This window comes from Sceloporus occidentalis, unplaced genomic scaffold (assembly GCF_023333645.1).
Source record: "Sceloporus occidentalis isolate IW3139 unplaced genomic scaffold, rSceOcc1.0.p SCAF_108, whole genome shotgun sequence".
NCBI classification, from domain to species: Eukaryota; Metazoa; Chordata; class Lepidosauria; order Squamata; family Phrynosomatidae; genus Sceloporus; species Sceloporus occidentalis.
The window spans coordinates 334,882-352,407 of NW_028317088.1; the positions used below are offsets into that span (position 1 = coordinate 334,882).

The 17,526-nt window shown below is 45.0% G+C and overlaps 1 pseudogene; it reads left to right on the forward strand.

Moving 5' to 3' along the window:
- Positions 1-17,526, forward strand: part of LOC149283226 (ryanodine receptor 3-like) — a 52,439-nt pseudogene that overhangs the window by 12,696 nt on the left and 22,217 nt on the right.

Below are 17,526 nucleotides of genomic sequence, written 5' to 3' on the forward strand. Positions count from 1 at the left end.
CGCCCTGATTATGATTTTTGGTTGCTGAGTGGGATGGAAATTAATGCTGTGTTAGACTCACAAAGTATTAATTCATATTGATAACTTTCGATAATATACCGTATTTGGATATACTGCAATTTGACGTGTTTTAAGAACTTTATATTTTGTATTCTGCACTGTGTGACCCATATGTAAATTTAATAAATTGCCTTCACAATAAATAATATTTTTTGATTGATTATCGTGGCGATATATATATCTAATTTGAATCCTAATTTTCGGCGATCTGAAAGGATTTAGGATCGGAGATAAAATATAGGGTATGTCCTTAAATTAATATTGTGGATGTGGTACTGCAATCTTTGGTAGCGTCGTTATTTTGCGTGTGTGATAAAATATTGGTTTTTACCGATTTTGTCTCATTAATATCCCTAACAGCATCGTTTGAATATGCTTTGTTTTGGGTTGGGCTTTGCGGTAAAGGTGCTTACTCGGCGAAGGTGGCCATTGAGTGTGCGTTTAGATTGTTGCCAATCCATCCAGCGTGTTTTAGTTGTTTTGGTTTTCAGTTTGAGGGTAAATATTGTTTCGAGAAATGTTTACCAATGGGCTGTTCCATGTCATGTTTTTATTTCGAGGCATTTTCCAGTTTTTCTGAATGGTTAGTTAAAATGGTTTCTGGTTGTAGTTCTGTAGTGCGTTATTTAGCAGATTTTTTGTATCTAGGTGGAAAAAGTTCTGATGATTGTAATAGCGTGTTGTACAAATCTTTTCTTGAGATTGGCGAATTTTTGGGTATTCCATTAGCTAAGGGTAAGACTGTTTTACCCACAACATCCCTTCCGTTTTTGGGCATTGATATTGATACGGTAAAAATGGACTTTGCTTTGCCGTCAGATAAAGCGTGTAAATGAAGAGTTCTTATTGATGAGTTTTTATTGGCCAAGAAAGCGAGAGTTAAAAAGTTTCAGTGTCTGTTAGGTCAGCTCAAGTTTGCGGGCAGAATTATGGCTATGGGTAGAGTTTTTTCGCGGCATATGGCGAGAAGTAGAGCCGGTAAAAAGTTAGGTTACCATAGGGTAAGGGTCAATCGACAAATTAAGGAGGATCTGAAAGTGTGGAAACTTTTCCTTCAAAGCTTGAATGGTTCTACAGTATGGCAGAGTGATTTTGGAGTTGTATAAGGACGCTGCCGGTTTGGTAGGTTTTGGTTTATATTGGCAAGTAGAATGGGCTGCTGAGAGGTGGCCATTCTCTTGGAATTGGGCAAAGAAAGGAATTTGATTGAGCTGCGATAATATGGGTGTTGTTTGAGTTATAAATACGTTAAGAGCTAAATCCATACCAGTTATTAACTAACTGACTCAGACATTGAGTGTTTTTATGCTTAAAGCATAATATACGGTTGAAAGCTAACCATATTAAGGGGATTGCTAATGGAATTGCTGATGCCTTGTCCCGACTTGATTTTAAGGCGTTCAGGCGTTTGGCGCCCATGGCGGACAAGGAGGGCTTAGCCGTTCCGGGCGAGGTTTGGCATCTAACGTCGCCGAGTTACGTCATGACCCATGCGATTCTCTTTCCAAGGCTACTTGGGCTAATTCTTCTAAGGCTTGGAGGGAATGGAGTATTTTTATGAATGAGAAAGGGTGAAATGAGTTTGACAGTAATATAGAGAAAACTTTAGAGTTTGTGTTAATGTTGATTAACAAGGGTTTTTCATGTAGCTGGATTGATTGTTATCTCTTAGGAGTTTCTTTTTTCATGAAGCTAGCAGGGAATCTTTAACCGAGCAGATCTTAAAAGGTTTTGGCAGAAAGCATAGAAAGCTGGATGATAGAAGCCCAATTTCTTTTGGTTTACTGCAACAGTCGGTCGGTGTGGTGCACGAGAATTGCCAGGATGAGTACGAAGCCCTGTTATTTAGAACAGCGTATCTTATAGCGTTTTCTGGTGCCTTTCGTGTCTGCGAATTGGTGGCAGCAAATACAAAAACGTGGTTGTGGTGTTTGTTTTGAAGATGTTTTTTGTGATGATAAACTGTTGATTTATTTAAGATCATCCAAAACGGATACATTGGGCAAAGGCTGCTGGATTAAACGGAATAAGGTAGCCAATTGTGAAATGTGTCCGGTAAGAGCGGCCTAGTTTTTTAACAGCGGAAGGGCAGATTTTAACGGTAAGTGGTGAATACGTAGGTCAGGTTTACCTTTGACCCAGTTTGAGTTTGGAAAAACTTTACGAAATTGTTTGATTAGCCTAGGGTTGGGTTCTGAAAAGATTTCTTTGCATTCGTCCATTTGGTGTAGGCGCAGCTACGGAAGCAGCATTACCGGGGCCGGATAATTGTATCAATCATTAAAAGGTTGGGTCGGTGGGACTCTGAGCGTTTGAAAGTTATATATTAGGCCTCGTTTGATGTAATACTTATGCTACTGCGTTAATGCAATTTCTTTACAGGTGAACGTCCAATAGTGGTTTGGATAATCGGACGCTCTTTTGTTTACCGGGCGCATCGAAGAGCTGCTGAACGACGCTATGGAGAAAAGATTGGTTTCGACTCGGAGAAAACCGTTATATATTGGATAGGTATATAAGGGGGTTTAAGCATATCTGAATTAAGAGTTAATGTTGAGGGGTTTTATTCAGATTTTGCCATGGCCAGATGTTTTGATAATTCATTGTGGGGGGAAACGGTATAGGTAGGGTTAAATCTGTGCAACTATTGATGGGGGATTAAAGATATTCTGGAGCTGTTAAAATCGAGATTTGCGGGTACTACGTTGGCACGGTCGGAAATTGTCCCACGTTTGATCTGGTTGCAGCACGAGAGTTTAAGAGCCTTGGAAAGGCTAAGGCGGCAATTAAACAGATCTGTAGAAAAGTCCGTGTTATCGGAAGGGGGTTTAAGTTTTAGGCACTCGGATGTGGAAGGAGGCTGTGAAGGCCTGTACAGACTGGATGGGGTGCATTTATCTAACATTGGTTGTGATATTTTTAATTCTGATCTTCAGAGTATGGTCGAGAAGGCTGTGGTTTTTGTGGAAAGGGCCACAAACGGGTTTTATGTATCCATTTGTGGCGGTTGGGGGGGGGGGGGGCGTTTGTTCAGTGTCGGGCTGACGGGCCGTTGGGGCAGTTGGCCTTGATGAAAAATATTTTCTAGCTCTGTGGTTTGGACCGAGAGTTGCGGTTTATTCTAGTTTTTGATGCAAAGTTGTTTTTGATAGTTTACGGTTGGAAATTTGTTATAAGCTAAATGAAAGACTGGGGCCTTTGTTTATCCCAAAAACGGTCTCCGTTGTATTTATTATGTATCATTCGTTTGGTTATAAACTTTACACCATACAACCGCAAGAGATGTTGCGAGGGAGCAACGTGAAGGCAGCCTTGTGGGACTGCGTGGGAAATCTGCGGTTGAGGTAAGGGTGGGTGGGTGGGGTTGGCCACATTAGTGGAGGGAGCGGGTGGGATTGGTCACACACATGTTGCGGGAGCGGCGCGCACACACATTGTGTGAGCGGGTGGAATTGGACCCAAAATCAGTGGGCTTCAAAAACCAGTCCTGTGTGGGGCTCTCTCGCTCTCCACGTAATGTATCGGTTTGTCTTAGTCTGTCGATTCCAGTCTTGTTCTAGCCCTTGAATTTCTGTATTGTATGGAGTGCTGTGTAAACTGTTTGTTAGTGCTATCTATCTATCTAAAAAATTTAATTGCACCTCCCCCAACACATTAATTTGGTTTTGGTAGCAGTATAAACTGCTTTGTGTGTCCACTATGTAGGAGGTGAGAGTAGGTTCTCACCCTATCGAGAGTGTGCCTTGACGTGGCGGGTGAGCTTCATTATGCTTTGGCCAATTCATATAACCAAAACCTCTCATTTATATAATGTTTATATATTTGTTGCCAACTTTATTAGGGTGAGAAGCGCAGACAGTATTTTGTTTTTTGTATACATTGTACAGCCAACACACTGTATTTGCAGCATGCTCACACTGTTTGGTAGGCCTCATATTATACATTTGTATTATTTGAGCCTGAGACTAGCTTAGCGCACCGACATTTTTTCTTTTCCCAGTTTGCACATATTTGAGGTTGTTGGCTCCTCATTAGTCTGGTTGCAGCTTGCTGTCCAGGGGTTAAATGGGAGGAGGTTTAATTGCACCTCCCCCAACACATTAATTTGGTTTTGGTAGCAGTATAAACTGCTTTGTGTGCCCACAATGTAGGAGGTGAGAGTAGGTTCTCACCCTATTGAGAGTGTGCCTTGACGTGGCGGGTGAGCTTAATTATGCTTTGGCCAATTCATATAACCAAAACCTCTCATTTATATAATGTTTATATATTTGTTGCCAACTTTATTAGGGTGAGAAGCGCAGACAGTATTTTGTTTTTTGTATACATTGTACAGCCAACACACTGTATTTGCAGCATGCTCACACTGTTTGGTAGGCCTCATATTATACATTTGTATTATTTGAGCCTGAGACTAGCTTAGCGCACCGACATTTTTTCTTTTCCCTATCTATCTATCTATCTATCTATGTAATAATTATTATTTCCTCATTCACTCGCCCTTCTTCCCGGCGGAATGCTACGCCCGCTCTCTCCTTTTCCCTCCTCTGCCGTGTTTGTTGTAGCTTCCTCATGAATTATTGAAACCGAACAGCTGCTTGAAACACTCACGACGCGGACTGTTCGTTGTAGTCACAAGAAGTGGCCGTCTCTCGTCTGCTGACGTGTTTTCTTTATGTGCTTTTCACAGATTAAACTGCAAAATTTGTGTCATTTCTGTTAGCAAAAGGAGAAAAACGCTGTCTGATTTTCCTTTCCCTCAGAAATATTGTCAAGATGACAGCGTTGTAGTAAGAGGAACGAATGCATGAAACCCATAAGAAGTGTTTGTTAGAGAAGAGATGATGTACACTGCAGGCATTGCTGCTCTACCCCCACCCCCCCCCTTCCCTATACACCCCGGCTAGCGTACCTATTAATATGATTACCTGATTGATAAGGTCCCTGAGTGTGCGTGCGTGTGTCATATGCGTTTGTTATTGCTCTATATAATATTGTGTTTGTTTGTATATGTCTATTATGTTAGTTTTCCTATACTGCCTTATACGAAGTGACCGAGATTTAATCAAATGTCATAGAAATACTTCTTGATGTATTGAATGCTGTATCCTAGCAAAGCGCAAGTAGCAGTCCTGGCTGTCTTCTCTGCGGTGGGTCGAATTTATTTGAAGGGGTGGATTAAGATGCCCTCATAGCTTCCTCATTTGGAACGGCTGACTTACATTCACAGTTAAGACGAGCAGATATTGGAAGAGTTATCATTGGCACGCAGCGTGATGACGGAAAGCAGAGATTCGGCTCGGCCTGGCCGCCTTCGGGTGCAGCGTAAGAAGCCGAGGGCCGGTTGTACGTCTTGTACCCGACTGAAGCGCAGCTCAGCGCTTACTTACTAACAGCGATGACTTTTCTCTTGCAGCCGGTACTTACGGTGGGACTTGTAGCTGTTTGTTGTTGTGTGTCTATGTTGACACGGTGGTGGCCTTCAACTTTTTCCGTAAGTTCTCTAACAAAAGCGAGGATGAGGACGATCCAGATATGAAGCGCGATGACACGATGACGACGGTAAGGGCACCAAACTGCACTTGTGGCAAATATGCACCCGACAAGCAAATGCTGGGTGAGTTGAGCTGAAATGACAACGAATCTCTAGCTTATTTTGTGGGAAGAAAAGGCGCGTTACACACGGAACGGTAACGTAAACAAACGAGCGACGACTTGGAGTATGTGGAACGGAACAAATGGCGGAGTCACGGCGGTGGAAACTGGCCTTTGCAGCGAAAGTAGGGTGCGTCATTTATCAACTTTTTCTTACAGCGTTCTCATCTTTTCCACATGCGTGTGGGGGGGTGAGAGCCGGAGGTGGCATCGGAGATGAGATGGAAGAGCCCGCAGGGGATCCGTATGACGTCACTTTCTTCTTCTTCTTCTTTGTAATCGTCATCCTTTTGGCCGTTATTCAAGGTGCGTCCAATGCCTGCGTTCCCCTTATTCATGCCATAGTTGCTTCCTTATGAACCGATAGCTGCTATGTTCCTATGTTCCAGGCAAGGTCTAATGACATATGCTCAGCTTTAGCTGGTGCTTCCGCACCTTTCTCAGACGTGGAGGTTTAAGCTCCCCACCATGGTGAATTGTCATGTCTAACTAACTAACTAAATTCAATGTGATGTTATTAGGTGTAGTCTGTTTTGTCATACTTCCCAAATGTGTAACCTTAGAGTAAAGTCTAGTTAATTGAGCGTTTGTGAACCTGATCCTCACTAAAGGATGTAATAGTGTATTTGCTTGATTATAAGGTGATGTTTTTCTCAGAGCAAGTGCTCAGAAAAATACCCCTCGTCTGAAAAGTGGGGTCGTCTTATAATCGGGCCTGAAATAGGTCTTTCTATGAGACTAAGATCCAGATCCCTGCAGCGCTGCAGGGGACCTGGATCTTTCTGTCTAATACCCTCCTCCCAACTTACGGGTGCTTCTGAGTCCCCCGTGTGTTGTGTGGGCAGTGTGTAAATCGCGTAGACAACATCCGCTGGAAGGAGGGGCGGTTAGCAGCGGGGGTTGTCCGCGTCCATCGGCGTAGACCTTCCCAGGCTGTTAGTGAGGAGAGTTCCTGGCACCGGGGGACTCTGATCTCTGACAGTTGGGGGAGGTGATGAATGCAGACAACCCCCGCTGCTAACCGCACCTCCTTCCAGCTGCAGCGGAAGTTGTCTACGCGAATTGCATAGAGCTCTACAGGCTGCCTGAACAACACACTGTGGAAGCACTGGTAAATTGGGGGGGGGGGGTTAGTGTTAATCCTCTATATGCCCCTGTGCCTCCAGAAAAGCCTTCTAACCCTATATGTCACTCTGGCATTTAGGGGGTTAGAAGGCATATAATGGGGCAGAGTGGTGTATAGAGGGTTAAAAGGCATTTCTGGAGGCAGAGTGGCATTAATGGGGTTAAAAGGCATTCCACAAAGCACTCTGCCTCCAGAAATGCCTTATGCCCCCCATTTAACGCTCCCTCCCTCTTCCAAACTTACCGGAGTTTCTGAGTCCCCCGGTGCTTAGTCCGGCCAGCGTGTAGAGCTCTACATGATTGAGCGGAGGTTTTCTACGTGAATTGCGTAGAGCTCTACACGCTGGCCGGCCTAAGCAGCGGAGACTCAGAAGCAACGGTAATTTGGGGGGGGGGGGGGGTAACACAGGAGGATCCAGGTCCCCTGCATCGTGATCTGGAGTTTAGTCTCATAATCAGACCTATATGAGCTCTGATTATAAGACGACCCTGATTATAAGCTGAGGGGTATTTTTCAGAGCATTTGCGCTGGTAAAACCCCCTTGTCTTATAATGGAGCAAATACGGTATAGTTTTTATTAAAAACAAAAGAGTTTGCATCGTTTACATGAATGAACATTTTCTGGTCAAACTTGTTTCCTATAGGTTTGTCTGTCTTATATTTTGGCTTTATCTCTTGTTCCTATATTAATATTCAGATTTTGGGGGGGTTGTGTTAAAATTGGGCAAATATGGTAATTCCTAGATTGGTGATGCAAGGCCAAATGTTTTTCTTTTATAGGCTGTTTGTTTGTTGTTTTATATATAGAAAGTGTTATTGCTACAAGTGGTTGCATCACTGTAGTAAGTAAAGCAATAGTTTAGTGTAAGTAAGTAAGAAGTAAAAGTAAGTCAGTCCTAACTAAATAACAAACAAACAAACAAATAAACATACCTTGCATTGTTAGCTATTGTGTCTTATTAATGTCTCGATGTTTGGAATGGCCCAATCAATCAATCAAATGAAATTGGTTGCTATAGTTCATGTGTGTATGTTGATGTGTTTTCATTGGCAATCCCATGTTCATGTTCATTTGTTTTGTGTGTGTTTTGTTCTAACAAACAAACAAAAGCAGGTGTGATCATTGATGCCTTTGGAGAATTGAGAGGAGATCAACAACAAGAGCAAGTCTGAGAAGATATGGAGGTATGACTTTGAAATCGTAGCTTCAAGGGACGGGCCACTTGGCCATATAGCCTTAAGGTAGGGGATTGTTTGATTCATGCTTTTCATTGAACATAATACAGCGACATAGCTGAGGATGGGTTGTGTGACCAAATAGATGTAGATTTTGGAATTCCTTTGTGCATTTTAGGATAGAAAACGGTAGGTATGGTCAGATAAAACAAACAAACACACATGTCTTGAAGGTGTGTATGGGGGCTGGAGTATAACTTGAATAGTTAGTTGATCTAACTAACTAACTAAGTGAGAGTTAGTTATATTCTATGACTTTGACTCTGCTCAAGATGGGAAGGTGATCACATGTAAGTGATATATGTCTGTCTGTCTATCTGGTGGCCGATGTGTCAGCATTTATGATATGCTGTATTTGGATCATTGACTGTATTTATTAATGAATGTCGTCATATCATGATATGTGTTGTGTAGTGTAGTGTGGTGTTAACGGACTGCAGTGACATGGTGCACACACATACAGAGATGCACTCATTGTGTTTGTTGTAATGTAGCAGCGGACGCTATTGGCGCACTGGGCGGCTGTAGCTGGGGAGGTCCCACTGTCCAGGGTGCTGAATGGTCTGCTGTAATATTTATTTATTTATCCCGCTGTAATGGAGATATAAGCAGGAGAGAGGCAGCCACGTTGATTGATTGATAGATAGATAATTTGCTACCTGGAAACAGTTGATGATGGATTCAAGGAATATGGATGGATGTATGTATGTGTGTGTGTGTGTGTGTGTGTGTGTCTGTCTGTCTGTCTGGGGATGTTGAGGAAGACCTCTTCCCACTGTCGTATTCAGGATGTCACCCGTGCCGCTCCCCTCCTGTGGAATCCCCTTCCCCGTTGAGTCAGACTTTCTGCCTCGTACACAACTTTTCAAAAGCTCTCTGAAAAGCCACTTGTTGAGGGAAGCGTACAACGTTGCTTGACACTACTCCCAACCATCATCATCCTAATTACAGCCGTCGGAACCAACGGCTTCAACGCATTAGAAGCAGATCAACTCATCCTCACCCGAGCTGTCCTCTCCTATCGTCTCACTCCCCTCAACCACCGGCTAGATTGTAAGCTCCCGAGAGCAGGGCCCTCTTCTCCTTTGCACCGGTGTGGTATTGTATGTGTTGTTATTGTGTTTGTTTATAAATTGTTCTAATGAATGTAACAAACAGCGCTGCGGAATCGGCCGGCGCTTTATAAATTAATGTAATTGTAATGTAATGTAGATGCTGACTGACATATGTATTGTGACTGACAGGCAGACACTTTTATTATATATACCCAGACAGACAGACAGACACCAATGGTCAGGCAGACACACAGTAAGAAAGATTCACAGTTGGTTAGTTAGCTGTTAATATTTTATTGATTGATTGATTGATAGTGTGCTTGCAGGTTCTGTAGAGCTGTTGTGGTCAGAAAAGCAATGTAGAAAAACATACAGACATACATACATACATACAATAACCAAGTGCCGCAAAGGGCTCTGCTCTTGTCAGTTTGCAATCCAGTCGGAGGGGGAAGTGTGAGAATAGGAGAGGACGGCTTGGATGGGGACGAGTTGATCCGGTTCCGAGGATGTGTCGAAGCTGTCGATTGATGGCTTGATGAGGATTATGATGGTCGGTAGTACAGGGAAGGAATGTCGGACGCTTCCTCGAGCAGGTGGGTTGTCAGAGAGGGGTTGTGTTGTTGACGGTTGAGTACGAGGCGGAATGTAAATATGAAATTTAAATGGACACCATTTTATATGACATACACATGTTGTCGTACACGCTTTTGCCAACGTAGACGAGTCTTGTTGTTATTGATTTCTTTCTCATACCTATGTAACGAGATAACAAGATATGTTTACCTGTCTGGATGCTGGGAAGACATTAACTCTGTGTAGATGCGAACCCTTTTACCTTGGTCTGTGTCTGTTTGTTTGATGTGGATCAGTCGCACCCGCTATATGCTGAGTGTGACATTTCCCTTTGTGAATGGTTTTGTAGCGGTCCACCTGAAATAGTATTTACACCGCTCGCGACAATGAATAAATTGAGAAGTGACTGATAACGAACGCCTTGCGTGCGTCTGAATGATTGATTTCTCCCAGATATCTGCGCTGCTGCTCCGAAGGGTCTGCAGGTTTACTCAATAGCTCCTGGGAGGCTTTTGGCTCAGGAGAGGCGTCCCCCGTATGAGGAGGGGGGTCCAACATTTCCACGGTAAGTGAGCGAGTGTGAGGGAACGGGGGCAGGGATGACATAATCTCGGTGCAGTGTTGAGGGTGGATTGAATCGGTGGAAGGTAGGAGAGCGACTGGATGTGAGGAACGAAGGTGTGAGCAGAGGGTGAATGTGAGGGGGTGCGGTGCGATAGGCGGACGGTTTGTGGGCCTACCTGTGTTGGGGGCCCCCTGCCGCCCCCCTTCCTCCCCACTAACTCCACACCAACTCCACTTTGCCTCGACTCCACTTAGACACCGCAGCTCCACGACCGAGCAAGCTCGTACCGAGCCGGGCCCGCGCAGATATGGGGCCGGGGCCTCCGCCCCATTGGCCGGGGAGGGCGACGAGCGACCGCACGCAGGTGGTGGACGCGTGGCACCTGGCCCATCAATAACACCGTTGGAGCACCACACCCGACACAGTTAAAGGGACTGCGCGCCCTCCCATACACCCACAGGTTTGTTTGTTTCTCGAATCTTCCTTCCAGACTAAATGCTTCATCCGTGGCATCGGAAAGGACTACCGTAATACCACGCCTCATGGCTTTAAAAGCCACGCATTCCAGGAACACAACTCGGCCGATGACCTTTGCGCTTCCTAAAACTAATCAATCAATGGAGCCAATTCACCAAATGTGTCCCTTTGTCGTGTCTCCACCTAACAACTACTAAATCAATAAATGACATGTGGTGTCCGAAATAATAATACTACGAATTATGACGACATCACGTGCTAAACACCAACTCAGTGTGTTTCTGTTGTCGCTGAAGTCAATCAATCAAATCAATACGTATATCACACAACAACTTACTTACCTACTTACTTACAACCTCTTCCTCCACATCATCATCACATGGCGGTGGTTGTGAAATAATAGAGAAATAAAAGCAGTTTGGTTTTATTTAATTGTATGCTCATTTCCATAGGATATCATCATCATCATACATACCTAGTATAACTGGTATTTATTAGGTGAACAAACAAACAACTCCTATATAACATGTTGAGAGTCAGTCAATCAATCAATCGGCAGTGTCATCATTACATAGTTGACTACTTGAGCTTGTAAATAGATAGACAGACAGAAACACAAGGCAGGTGCGCATGACTACAATCTCAACATTGCACACACACCTCTAACCAACTAAGTCAACTAGAGGCATTCATCTACGCCGACCTGTCCAAACAAACAAAGACACGGACAAGAACATCATTGGACAGGCAATCAATCATCTGTAAATGTCTCATGGACTCACCTCGCATCTCACTCATTCGCTCCCCTCTTTCCTTCCATAGCCATGAAACCATACTGCCCGCGCCATCCTCCCCTAAGAGGATAGAGATTATCATCTGTCAACTAAACAAGAAACAAACGGCAATCAAGATGACAAAATCCACATAGACGACACTACCCACCTGTTTCTTTCAATTCACGACCACCTTTCCATTGTCACAGTTGTCGCTGTCCATCAGCCAATAATGTGTGCAGCCCATGCACTGCAATCTTATTCAGTGCTCAAAGGGAATATCGGCGTCATCTTTAGCTGTCAAATTATTCAAACCTTCCCACTCGCCTCAAAAACTCCTCAACCCTACTCCTTCCTTCTACACTTTCACTACACCAAACAGACCCCGAAAAAAGAAACCTATCTACCTATCTGTCTGTCTGTCTATCTGATGACAAACAACATGAAACATTTCCTTACGCGTAGATGATAATCCATCGCTACCTCCTAGACTGCAGACACACGGTCCTTCCCAAAAGCTCATGAACCGCTAGCTGTACTCATCAATCCACACGACATCTTATCTCACAATTTACCACACTCCACAGTTTACATAAACATCATCATCATCCTCTCTCCATTTGTGTGTTTATCATTAATCAGGATGAAACGGAACATACCGGACAGGTACGTACACATTCATCGAGTCATTACATTCCTACAATAACAATGAAACCTAAGAACAAGAGTATCATCTATCAATCATTCATGACAATGTCAGTGATTGTGTTACCCCTCTGCATGTACATATCTACACGTGACGATGCATAATGTTTGTTAGTTTGTTTGAGTCGGTGTGTAAGTGTACGCTGTTTGTTTGTTAGAGTGAATCCATGTTACAAAAGCTTTGCATGTTGTCGTTAGTACATGCATATATTCCACTTACTTACTTACCCTTTGTGTTATTGCACCGAGGCATCATTAACCATAGCAGCGCCTACCCCTGATCTGCTCCCTCCTCTTTTGCCATAAAGAATATATCCTCATTCTGAACATTTCACATAACCTTGACATTTCACTCAGCAACTACACTCTGCTCAACCCCTAGAGGTTCGTGTTCAACCAAATCTGTTCATCAAATCCCACTTGCTCATAGATTAACTCGATGATAGGGGATCGATTCTTTCACGGACGCGTCCAGCTCGCCACTCATATCCTTTCTAGGAAGCCTACGTAGGGAAGATGTACCAGGAACGTAGCTGGGACTTCTTCCCTGCCGGTGATTGTTTCCGCAAACAATACAAACAAACACCGGCTCGGATGACACCCAAAGCCAAAACTCCTCTGATCCCCTGGGACACGACGACTACTGGACACACGCGCTACCCTACCGGATCGCAAGCTGCTGCTCATCTGGATCACAGTCCTTTCCTTCAATCGAGGATGTCCTAACTAATGTGCAATTACATCTCTGATCAAACACAAATCACTACACTACCGTACACAATCAACCGTAGCGCCATATACTGATAAACCATCACACCGTATCTGAATGAATCTAGAAAAGACCCAGACCCGCACGTTTACAAACAACCGCTTTCCCCCGCTGCAACACCCACCATGCCATCCATCAGTCACATAAACACAGACCTCGCTATTCAAGAGCCACCGTCGGCTGCCCCAGTACAACAAATACACAGTGTTTGTTAACGACGTTTTGACAGACCCGAACTCAATCGATTAAGTGCCTTAACCGTCTGTAGACGTATGCAACGTGTGTTTGTTTGTTTGATTCTTTGGTCATTTGACCGGTAGTCTATTAGAATGACTAAAAGTTGTGCCGTTCATTGTCTTCTTACTGTACGAAATGAAAAACCGCATTGGGTTGCTATTTCGTTTGTCTTTTAATGACAGCCGATTGATGACTGCTGGAATGTATCTTAAACAACTATCTGGAATTCTCTGAAAATGAAATCTTAGGCCAAATTCAAGCACTGCTTTCTGCTCATCGGTAAGCGCTGTAAGTGGTAAGAAGCTGCTAACATCTTTATGCAATAAACAGTCACCCGTCTGAGCTCGGTGTCTTACCGCGCACATACTAAACGGTCACGAGAAGCACGCCTTTACTCTCGCAACTGACGCTAAACGCAATCGTACGTTTACTTCCCTACCTAGCGCAGGACATTCCCTCTGACAATACATACTCTTAACGACGCTCTGTGCCCGATATCGCAGCGGGGACGGCTCCCTTTCGGCGCTCCACTTCAACGTCCTTCCCGGCGGTGCGACCACACATCGCCGTGTGCAATTAGCACGTCTCACGCTGTCCAACCGGTCTTCCGAGATCTTCTTCGGTCGGCTCTGTCTGCTTCTCATCGGCAGCTGAACCGACATCTTCCATAACGTCGGCGTCTGCAAAAAAGGTGACGGAAGACTATTATCGAGAGCTTGCTTCAAGTAGCCACAAACAACCGTTTTCCACCAATATCTCACAGACAACATTTGACTCTAGACTTACTTTCAATCATCGGTTTAGTCCTCCGCTCAAAGCAGGCCCAGTCGATCGACGCGTCGCTAGCATCTTTACCTGCCGTCTGTCTCCGTTTTAAAAGGAGCCGACGCTCTACGGCCAACGGGTAGTTTCGCAAACAAACACGGGTGGAGCTGACTGCGTCTCGTCTATGGCAAGCCCACCAAGTGTTTGTTTGTTTATTTGCTGGTGTTTGAAAGTCTTCCCGTACCACGATACGTCGATGCGGTGCTTGAGAATTCCGGAGGGAATTGGATAAAAACTACAACTGTTCAGGCGCCTGTAAAGATCGAGCCTTGTTAAACGAAGCAGACACCAAAGCACGCGTGTGTCAAAAGCTGCCTTCGGTACAAACAAACTAACACACAAACATCTTAGGAAAGGACAATCACCGGGTTCACCACGCAAGTACACATTCAATGCATGGACCTCGAGAGCTGCGGGGCATTCCTCCCTTAGCGCATAGAGGCATTCAAAAAACACACCGGGCAAAGACTCAATGTACGTCGCAGACTTTTTCACTTACCGGGTCCTTCGGGGGTCGCCTGCAGGTCATTCTCCTCACGTTCTGCTCCCACAGTGGGTTGGCCGCTCGCCTCAGCTGTGAGCGGCGCTTCCGGACCCAGCAGAAATTCCAGATCCTCGTCGAGTGCGGACAAAGCGGGATCCTGGATGGTTGTCGCACCCCCCCCCCCCCCCCGGGATCTCTGCCCGGGTTCAGCAGGGGAAGTGACTCTTCTTGCGTGGAGCCCACAGATGCCCCTTTAGCTACTTGACTAGCGATAGTTGTCTTTACCTTCAACTGAGGAACCTCTTCCTAGAGACAAGAAAAGACAAAAGCATCCAGTTCAACTCGACACGCACAGAGCGCCAGAAAGCCTAAAACTACAAGCAATCGCGCACCTAAACTACTACCAATCCAACCGAAATCATAGATTAGACTCTACAAAGAAGCGTGGAATGTTCTTGAAATATTCGGAATTAGCATTACATACATTGCATCGTATAAACGAGAATGTCGCTGAGAATAAGAATAACTTCTACAAATCAGCTCCATACCCTTTGCTGCGCTCCATAGCAAGCGGAGGTGGCGTTTCCTCTATAACCGCATCGGGAACGATTCAGTCGAACCCCTCCGGCAAATCCAAACGCAGGCGGAAATATCGCAGACCGCAAACTATCGCGATGGATATATATATCACGATACAACAGATTCCATTCGGCACGGATCGAGTTTCCGCAGAGCGTGTTCTTCTTTCCGATACTGCTGCTTTAACTCCGCTCCATACCTATTGCGCCATCGCAAAAAGGTCCGTTTCCTTTCTTTGGCCTACGTTACAGCATCATTACAAATATCTCATCTACAGACGCCAGACAAAACCAAAAGGCTTGCCGTTCCCTCGGAAATCTCAGGGTGACGCCACAACCGCAAGAGATTTTGGGTAGGCGCGTGCAAACAAACAACCTCGACAACGATCGCCTTTTGCCTCTAGATCCACTTTATGCACGGATCCCTTGAAAGTCATTGCCCGCTGTACAGCACAGCCCTCGGGAAGAGACGCAATAGCCATTTCACCGCTCGTTGACGTCTCTTTCGTCAGCATGAGGTTGTCTGCAGGGGAGGGCTGGCAGCCTGGGGGGGGGGGGGGGGGGCAAGTCTAGTCAAGTGGCCCGTTGTCGCGCCACCAAATCACCAAACCATCCGTGCCCATCTTTTCCTGATTTTCTAACGCGTATTGATGTAATGTGACGGGACTAGGAATAAGAGAAACATATGTTTAAAACATTAAACAAAACAGCTATTCTTTGGAACAAAATCAAATTTAAATATAGACAAATTGGACCCTAGGCATTTCCTTGGGCCCCTGCCTAAAATTATCCCCAGAGTCCCTTTGTCCCTCATTCACTAAGCCACACCTCTGTTTTACTTACTCCCTGTAGTTCAGGTAGAGATCGCATAAACAACACCTGAAAAGAAACAGCACGTGCATGTATAGATCAACTGAATAAGAAAGACAAACCCTGAATTTGCAGGCATACATACATAAAGAATGTAGGGAAACATAGCAGAGCAACATAACACACAAACCCACCTTTGCACATGCAGATCAACTGGAAATCACATAACAGCTAAAACCCCCTGTATTACAGGCATACATCACAGGATGCACACCCCCAAAGCCAGCCCCGGTGTCCACACTGCCCACATAGAACCCGACCAGCACCGAGATAACACAGTCCACAGTGAGCAACTTTGTCCCCGACAGCCCAGCATTAGCCAATTTTGTCCCTGTGTCGGAACAAGCTCTGCCACGCCGACACCCAGACACACACACACCAGGACAGACTCTGCCACACTGACACCCAAACACACAGACACCAGAACAGGCTCTGCCACACCTACACTCAAGACACTGACACCCACATCCAAAATGCTTTCCACACTGGTTTGCTGTAGGGCTGCAACAACTAATCGAATTTCATTATCGTTTAGTTGAATCGATTTTTATCGATTATTAAATGAGGGGTTTTTTTTCAGAGCAAACGCTCTGAAAAATCCCCCTCATTATATAATCCGTTTAGTCTGACTCACACCGGCAGCTCCTACTTACCAGTCCCTCCCTGTAATCACTGTGACAACTGGCCCCGCCCCCTTCCTTCTCCCAGAAGGCCACAACCACATGGCTGTGACACTCATCTAACTGTAAGTATAAAATTAATTTTTGGGCTGCTGAAAGTTAGGGGAGGTGGGAGTTAATTTAGGGGCAGTTATGGTTAATGGGGTGTTTAGGGTTAATTTAGGGGATGCTGTGGTTGATGGGGTCTTTAGGGTTAATTTAGGGGCAGTTATGGTTAATGGGTTGTTTAGGGTTAATTTAATGATGAGGACTGAGGGTTAATTTTATTAATTTATTAAAGTTAACTTAAGGTGCAGTTAAAGATAAAGGGGGGCAAACTAGAGGGAATCTAAATCCTGGGGGCAGTGAAGATTAACCCACTACTTATTTATAAAAGTATAGTCTCTGACTCTATGAGGGGACTATAAGATATCTGGGAGGCATAAGGCATATCTGGGGAGGACGGAGTGACATATCTGGGGGTATAAGGCATATAGGGTATATAAGGCATATGTGGGGAGGGCAGTGTGCCGTGTCTGGGGAGGACAGAGTGGCGTATCAGGGTGTATAAGGCAGATCTGGGGCCACAGTGGCATATCTGGGGGTAGAGTGGAGTGACTTATCTGGGGGTAGAGTGGCATGTCTGGGGAGGATGGAGTGGTGTATCGGGGTATAAGGTGTATCAGGCACAGTGGCATATGTGGGAGGCAGCGTGGAGTGGGATATGTGGGAGGCAGCGTGGAGTGGTATATGTGGGGGCAGAGTGGAGTGACATGTGTGGGAGGCACCGTGCAGTGGCATATGTGGGAGGCAGCGTGCAGTGGCATATGTGGGAGGCAGCGTGGAGTGGCATATGTGGGAGGCAGAGTGGAGTGACAT